The sequence below is a fragment of the Phoca vitulina genome, unplaced genomic scaffold (assembly GCF_004348235.1).
Source record: "Phoca vitulina isolate PV1807 unplaced genomic scaffold, GSC_HSeal_1.0 scaffold34, whole genome shotgun sequence".
NCBI lineage: Eukaryota > Metazoa > Chordata > Mammalia > Carnivora > Phocidae > Phoca > Phoca vitulina.
The window spans coordinates 17,865,186-17,874,312 of NW_022589737.1; positions in this window are offsets into that span (position 1 = coordinate 17,865,186).

A 9,127-nucleotide genomic window follows, 5' to 3' on the forward strand; every position below is an offset into this window, starting at 1 on the left:
GGGAGTCCCCCTTTTAGGGTCCGATGCCAAACAGTCACTGCATTTCTGTGGCCAGGCGCATCCCCGTGGATGTGGCCTGCCCGCCCTGCTCAAGTCCTCACAAACACTCCCGAGGCGCCTAAGCCTCCCAAGGCCCTGGGCGTGACAAGGAGAAGCCTCCAGCACTGAGGCCCAGAAGTAATTATGGAAATGGAAAACAGGACGTTTGGGAAGAAGGTCGAGGAGGGGCTTGCTAACAGTCTCCAGCGCAAGGCTTGTAGGAAATGAGCTGAAATTACAATCTGCGCAGGTGCTGGGGAGGGAGGGACTCCGGGGAGGGAGGGACCCTGGGGAGGGACCCCGGAGGCTGCCTCTCCCAGAACCATCAGGCCAACATCTGCTCCAGCTGAGAGGCAGTTTCCAGCCCTGAGGAAAACTCATTTTTGCTTTATTGTGATTGAGTCCTCCCGAGAAATCTGGTTTGCAACTGAAAGCTGATAAATTAAAGCTGGCTGAGGATGAAGAAGCCATTTGAAGCAGCTGACCCCAAACAACTTTTGTTCTGAGAAAACAGAGCACTTAAATTGACAAGAGCAGAGCTGCAGTGGCGCTCGGGGAGGGCTGAGGGGAGGGCTGGGGGGGGGGGGGGGGGGGCGGCCCAGCCCCTGCAGGGAAGTAGCCGCTCTCCGGCTCTCCCCCCTGCTCTGCTCGAGGGGTGCCAAGTTGCCACAGCCCACTGAGTTCCCCACGAGTTCCAGAGCAGACCGGGAAGGCAAAGAATTCGTGCCAGGAATCTCCTGGTGAGGACCTGAAGTCAGAGGCCAGTTGAAGGGGACACCGGTGACTCAGAGTTCTTCATGGCTCTTATGAGTCCTTCTTTTCACCCCAAAATCTATTGGCCATCCTTGCTCAACTCTTGATTGGTAGGTTTGTTGTTTATCCCTAGCCTGCCTTTCCTCCACAGCCGTTCCCTCACCAAACCGTTGATGTAACTTCCGAAATGGCTCTGGAATTCAAATTCTTCTCTCCCTGTTTCTCCCCAGTTTCGGGGGCCATGACTACCTCTTGCCTCAATTACTGCAACCACCTCCTCACTGGCTCCTGTGTCCCTTCCTAGAACGTTCTCCAAGCAGCCAGAATGATCTAAATTTCCCCGTATTTTATTATGAACATTTTCAAACATAAGGAAAGTTGAGAGAATTTTACAATGAGCCCCCTATCCCCACCACTTCGGTTTACCATTACCATTTTACCGTATTTTCGTTGTCCCACATCTAGCCAGCCTTCCAGGTTTCTAGTTACCCACCAGGCTTCTTTTCCGTCATGCATTTCCAAGTAAATCACAGACCTCAGTATACTTCCTCCTAATCTGTGCATCCTTACCATTAACCAAGTTCAATATTTGCCTGCAGGTGTTTCCCCCCTCCCTTTGGAATGATCTTTTTAAAAGGTAAAGGTGGTTAGGATACTCCCATGTTTTTTTAAAAAGCCTTCTGGGCTTAACATAAGTCCCAAATCCTTAACCTGTCGCAAGGACCCTGTTTCATTAGGTCGCTGTTTACTTTCCCTGCTAATCTGTTGTGTGTCTGTCCGCAGGCGCTCCCTCCTCATGCTGACATCGTGACTGCCCTGTGCCCTCACTCTGCCCGGCGGTTCTCTCCGAGCGCACGCTCTGTGGCTGCTACCTCCTCCTGACCCGTCAGCTCAGAGGACGGATGGCTTCTTAGGGAACTTTTGTGCCCCCCTCCACCCGCCCAGGATTGGTGAGTTGTTCTCTCAGGGTCTTACGCTGGCCCCTGCTGTGGGATTTACCGCCCGTCCTTGTGAATGGCTGCTTCAGCTCGGGGCAGGCACAGTACTGCTGACGCACCAAACACGGTGCCTGGCCCAGAGTGGCCAGCCAGCACGTGTTTGTGGGGTAAGTGAGCAGAAAATACCTGAGTAGAATAAAAGCGCATTTCTTTTTTTTTTTTTTTTAAGATTTATTTATTTATTAGAGAGAGAGAGAGAGCGCAGGCCCTTGCGCACAAGTGCACGGGGAGAAGCAGAGGGAGAGAAACTCCAGCAGACCCCCCACTGAGTGCAGCTCCTGACCCGGGGCTCAGTCTCATGACCCTGAGATCACAGCCTGAGCCGAAACCAAGAGCAGGATGCTTAACCGACTGAGCCACCCAAGCGCCCCTAAAACTGCATTTCTTATACACACTGTTTTAATTCACATGCTTCCCCAGTTTAACCTGACTTATTCCCTCTCCTTGCCCCTCCCCTTTCTCTCCCCCCTTTATTCCACCCTCACCTATGCTTCCCCCCCTGGAGTTAGAAAGAACCTCTCATTTTCTGTTCCCTGTCCTCTCTCCTCACCCTCCTCCTCTCTCTCCCCTCCTTCTCCGCTCCGCCTTCCCTCACCCTTCAATTTTCTCCCTAACCCTCAGACTTTCACATGGGATCATCTCAGTTTCTGGTGATTTCTGTGAGATTTCAGTGTGTAAATGCTGGGGCTTTCATTACCCCTTGAAGAGACCACTTTTTCAGTCTCATCATAACAAAGGAAATGAGTGGGAAGCCTGTCAGGTGTTGAAGAGAGTCTAAGCAGGTAGAGAGAGAGAAAAACATCAAGGTCCTACGGGAAAGAGATGAGCTGAAAACCAGAGAAGGTATGCCACAAAGAACAAATGTCTTTAGTTTCCTACTTATTTTTCTTCTCAGGCTGCTAGATTCTTCTCTCTTCAACACAGTTTCCCTGTTGCCATGTCTCACTGTGACATTCAAACCAGGCTACTGCCGGGTGTCCGGGAGACCGTGTTAATAAGTGACTGAGGTTTGCAGGCAGTTTGACAATGTGCAGCTGAGATCAGCCCATTTTCTCTTTCAGTCCTCCCAACATCCCTCCCCGCAAATATCTCTTGACTCCGAGTTTTGCCCCAGCTACAAACCTGTCTCTCTCTCTTCCCAGCCTTGCTTCCTAAAAGACCTGTGTATGTTCATTGTGGTTCCATGTGTCACCTCACATTCATTTATCAACCACTGGTATTCAGCTTGTACTCACCATCCCATAGAACCCACTCTTGCCAAATTCACTAGCAACCTCCAAATTGTTCTACGCAATGGGAAGGGTCATTCTGTATCATACTTGACCTTTTGGCTGTCTTTGACCAAGGTAATCCCTCCAGCCTTCTTGAAATTCACCTTTTCCTTGATTCCCAGGGCTCTACTCTGTCCTGGTTTCCCTCCAACATCTTGACTTGTTCCTTCTCTGTCTCCTTGGTAGGCTCCATTTCCTCCATCTGCTATTTAAGTGTTTTTTTGAACTCTGTCCTTGGGCCTCTTTTCTTTCTACACTGTGCATGATCTCCTATATGCAGATAATTTCTAAATCTTTCTCCAGTCCTGACCTGTAGAATGGCTGCTTGTGTGTGTGTGTGTGAGTGTGAGTGTGTGTGTGTGTGTGTGTGTGTGTTGATCTATCTCCAGTAGTATTTTACTTGGATTTCCAACAGGCACCTTACATTCAATATGACCCAGCTGTTTGCTCCCCATTCAATCTGCTTTTCTACGTTGGTTAATGGGACCTTTATTCTTCTAGTCATCCAGGTCATGGCCTCTTTTTTTTCTCCCCCACGTCGTACAAACACTTTAACATGACATGCAGAATTCTTCATGGCCTGGCACTTGGTTACTCTGGAAACTCCTCTTCTTCCCCTCCGCATCCTCACTCTATACACTTGCCGTACTGACATGCTTGCTGCTGTCTGAATTTGCCACTGCTCTGTACCTTCGCACCCACAGCTCCATCTGCCACGAATGTCTTTCCCTGAGTCTTCACTCGAGTTCTCATCCTCTGGGGCTCCCCTCAAGCATCGTCATCTCTAGGCAGGCTACCTTTGCCCCTCCTTGGGTTCGGGTCCCTTCTGTGGACTCACATGGCTTTCTGTACTTCTTTTTAGTATTGCATTGATCACAAGGTGGTATAATCTTCTGCATATTTGCTTGCCTCCCCATGTAGATTCTGAGCTCCCTGAGGGTGAGGACTTTATCTTATCCTGCTGCTGCTAGCCCCTAGTTAATGGTCCATATACAAGCCTTTAAATGTCTGAATAAATGAGTGAGTGGTATGTGCCACATCCCGACAATGCACAGGGGCCTGCGCCTACATGCAGAACCCAGTCTTTCTGAGCCCGTGGACAGTGCTCTTTCTTCATGGTCCAATTTCCAGCACCCATCCCTTGAACGTTCCAGCACGCCTGCCTAGTATATTTAAAATTGAAAATTTGTTTGGAAAGGCCCAAACCTATCAGCAGGTCCTTTCAGAGGATCTTTTACACTGGAACAAATTGACATGGTTATAATACATATGGTTTAGTGGCCCCGTCCAGGCATGGCTGTTTAGAGCATGTTTAGCACCACTGTGCCCCCCCTCCATTTCCCCCTCCCACCATCTATGGGATGTGAGCCAATGCTGGTGTTAGCCTTAAAATTGTAACCATCATCCTATCCCACCTGTGAGAGAAAGAGACAGGGTCCAGAACCCCAGCTAAACTGAACCAACTTTAATACTTTCAACATTCTGTGGTCACTTTTGCCTCAGATCTTCACACATGCTGTTCCCTTTCACTTGGGACCTTGCCCCTTCCCTCAACGCTCTTAGTACTTCCCTTAACAGACACTTTATTTTTTAGGTCTCAATTTGGAGTGGTCCACATTCAAGGGAGCCCAAGTCTAAGTTAGGTGTCCCTCCTGGTGCTGTCACAGCCCATGGGTGACCTCTACCATGATGCCACACTATCGTGGAATAGCCTGCTGACTCACATTTTCCCTACTGGTCTGAAAGCTCCTGGACTGGTAGAGACCGCGTCTGTCTCTGGTACATGGTAGACACTCAGTAGGTGTTTGTTGAATGAACAAGTGATTTTTTTGGTAAGAAGGATTCTCTCCTATGATTCATTTTTTACTAAGAAGCATACAAGGACAAATTCTAGGAACTCTAGAGATCAACCCATTTTCCCCAAAAACTAGTTTTTGTGTATGGTCAGAGTGATAAGAGTGATGTGTATGTGGTATACAAGCTTGTGGATTTCCACCTTTTTTTTTTTTTTATTGTTTTTCTGTCCCTCATTCACCTCTCACTTATTACTGAATGACCTGTGCTTGGAAGGTCTCTTCTTGCTCATCTTCTTGACTCCCCACAGCTCTGATAACCATGAGGCTTGGCAAATGTGGTTGGTGAATTCTTTTTCTCTTGGACATGTACACAATTTCAAGTTCAAAAATGGAATTGGGTCAGTTGTATATTTTCTTTGATTTATGAAATATCTTTCTAGATTTGTTTTTGTCTTTATGTCTTGGTCTTGATCTTATATTGAAAATGCCTGAGAAAATGCACAGAAGGGTTGGAAGGTCCATAATGTGTTTTGTTGTTTATAGAAAGAAAGTGGTAGAAAGCAAATCATTTTAAACTGGCAAATATTTGACTCCATAGGCCCTTGTACCTACAGATGAAAAGATGGAGATGGGAAAAATCAATTTTGCAAGAAACTGTGGGTAAATTGCCTTCTGGTAATGCAATGATTAAGCAGTTGCCATTTCTAGAAAAGTGAATTTTGTGATTCTTCCATGACCTCTTTTATAAACACTATAATATAACCCTGTGTGAAGCTCTTGAATGTATTATGTTTACTTAAGACTTAATTCTCTGGAAAATGTTAATGGTTGTGAATATTCAATTACTTCAGTTTACAAAACTAGATTTTAATTTGCTAAGTGTCTGCTCACACTTGAGTTGATGATTCTGTTGTTTATTTACCAAAGCTTTTGGAATATCTGGTTGCTATGGATACTGGCGTTTAAGAGGAACCACTGAGTCATCTTACTGTATTGTCCGTAAAGACAAAGCACTGCACACATCCACAGAAATGTAGAAATATCTCTATCTTCTCTATCTCTCTGGCATGGTGGCTTCTTTGGATTCAGAAGAAGTTTTCTGGACTTTCTACTGCAGGATGAATGGTCCCTTTGGGTAGAGTGAAGAGACACAAGCTACCACTGGTTATTCTGAGACCTGTGGCTTCCCCATTCTAGGAGGAAGGGAAAGTCAACTGAGGCTTCTCAAGCATTACTTTGTTCTAGGCCACATGGCACACTCTTGATAGACCTCATCTCATTGCCTTATATTGTAGTCAGGGGCAAAGATGTGTCCATTTCAACACTGTATACTATATAGTTTGTATTGATTGATACAAATGACTGCTGATGAATGAGCAAATAACCCTGCATAAGTATTATAAACCCATTTTACAGATGACCTCAGACAGGTTATACAAGTTGTTTGAGGTCTTCTCTCCTTACCCTCTAATATAAGATGTATTAGTAGTAGTTAACTTTATGTCACAGTATTTAAGTTACAGGATATCAAAGGATAAGAGTGAATATCACCCAAGGATCTGAATCCTCTTCTGGGGAATGGATTAGCATATTTCTGGTTGTTTATGGGATAATTGTATCTTGTGGAAGTATGACTTTATTGTCTTTACTTGGAGATTAAGTATGGTTTAAGAGCTGTACAGGTGCCAAGTTGACAAGAGTAGACTGTAATTGTCAGTTTCATATGTCCGCTTGTCTAGGTTAGTATCCCCTGTTATTCAGGAGCACTAATCTAGATGTTGTTATGAGGATGTTTTGTAGAACTTAATAAAGTCCATGAGTAATGGAAGGAATAAATAAGGATTTAAGTGTAGGTCTATCTAGCTTCAAAGTCTGTGTTTTCCTGTGTTACATTAAACAGGGAAAAAGAAGGTCTGTTGAATTATTCCTTGGCACTTAAAATCTTATAATAAAATCTGCAAAGTACTGCATGCCTGTTAGGGCACTGGGCCATGGGTGTCACTCAGGTTATTACGCAGCAACCCTAAATACCATCACTCCATCTACTGTCATGGAGAACGTGGGGTCTAGAAAACCTCCATATTATGTTTAACTCTTTCCTGCACCGTTTCCTAATGTATGTTCCCTGAAACTCCAGTCTCCAAAATGACAGATTCTTTCCATGAACCAAAAATTGGGGAAGTAGTCATGCTATCACCACCTCCTGAGGACTCAGGGTATATGCATGATATATTACAGACTTCAAGGAGTCCTCCAGTAAAGACATTTCTCGAACTCCTCTTAACCCAGCATTTCCAAACTCCTCTTAACCCAGCATTTCCAAACATATTTGACCACAGCAGCCCTAGTGTGTTTTATAACCATCAGCATGATGGTATGAGGGTTTTGCTGATCACACTTAGGGGAATCCTGGGCTGCTGTGTGGCACTAGGCATTGGTTTTACAGCAGCAACAATGGGGAAGGTGCTCAGACCATATCAAGTTCCTGGGCCATGCATGTTACTTAGATAATGTTTCATATATATATCACATTTTGTAAAAGTCTTGTGTGGGCTAACTTCTCTTCAGAGGAGCCTCATTTTGCCCATAGGTTACATGTCAGATTCCAGTGAAAAACAATTCTTGCATCTTTTGGCAGAATAAGCCTGAGAATCTCTCAATTCTTCTTTCATTTCTTGTGTGCCATTTTGATTTCCTCTCATTTCTTTTTTGTATATTTTTAAGTGCTTTTTAAAAATTTTTTTAAAATTTTTATTTTATTTTTTTCAAGTTATTTTCTAAGTGATTACCCTGGGGATTACAATTAACATCCTAAAGTTCTAACAATGTAGTTTGAATTGAAACCAACTTAACTTTTTTTTTTTTTTAAGATTTTATTTATTTATTTGACAGGGACACAGCGCGAGAGGGAACACAAGCAGGGGGAGCGGGAGAGGGAGAAGCAGGCTTCCCGCCGAGCAGGGAGCCCGATGCGGGGCTTGATCCCAGGACCCTGGGATCATGACCTGAGCCGAAGGCAGACGCTTAACGACTGAGCCACCCAGGTGCCCCTGAAACCAACTTAACTTTAATAGCATACAAAAAGTCTGCTCCTGTATAGCTCCACACCCCTCTTTATGTTGTTTTTGTCACAAATTACATCTTTATGCATTGGTGCCTGTTAACATAAATTTATAATTATTGTTTTATGCATTCATATTTTATTTTTTATTTTATCTTTTTAAAGATTTTATTTATATAAATGAGAGAGAGTGAGAGCGAGTGAGCAAGAGCAGGTGTGGGGAGGGGCAGAGGGAGAAGCAGACTCCCTGCTGAGCAGGGAGCCTGACATGGGGCTCGATCCCAGGACCTTGGAGATCATGATCTGAGCTGAAGGCAGCCGCTTAACCAACTGAGCCACCCAGGAGTCCCTATGCATTCTTATTTTAAGTCATATAGGAAAAGAAAGAGGAATTACAAGCCAAAAAAATACAATAATACTGGTTTTCATATTTGCTTATGTAGTTACCTTTAGTGATGTTATTTCTTTACATGGTTTTGAGTTACTGTCTGGTGTTTTTTCATTTCATCCTAAAAGACTCCCTTTAGTATACCCTGTAAGGCAGGCCAACTAGCAATAAAATCCCTCAGCTCTTGTTTATCTGTGAATATCTTAATTTCTCTTTCATTTTGGAGGATACTTTTTCCAGGTATAGACTTACTGGTTGAGAGAGTTTTTTTTTTTTCTCAGTACTTTAAATATGTCACCCCACTGTCCTCTGGCTTCCATGGTTTTTGATGAGAAATAAGTTGATATTATATTGAGGATCACTTGTACCTGACTAGTTGCTTCTCTGTTGCTGCTTTCAAGATTGTCTTTGTCTTTTGACAATTTAATTACAATGTATCTCAGTGTGGATACCTTTGAATTTATCTTACTGGAGTTCATTGAACTTTTTGGAGGTGTAGATTCATGTCTTTCATCAAATTTGGGACTTTGGGGACATTATTTCTTCAAATATTTTTTCTGCCTCTTTCTCTCTTTCCTCTCCTTTCTGAGATTCTCATAATGTGTATGTTGGTACATTTGATGATGTTCCACATGTCCCTTCAGCTCTGTTCACTTTTTTTTTCTCTTCAGACTGGATAATTTTAATAGAACTATCTCCAAGTTACTGATTGTTTTGCCTGTCAGATCTTCTGTTGAACCCCTCTAGTGAATTTTTCATTTTAGCTGTTGTACTTTTCCACTCCAGAATTTTTATTTGGTTCCTTTTATTGTTGATTGATA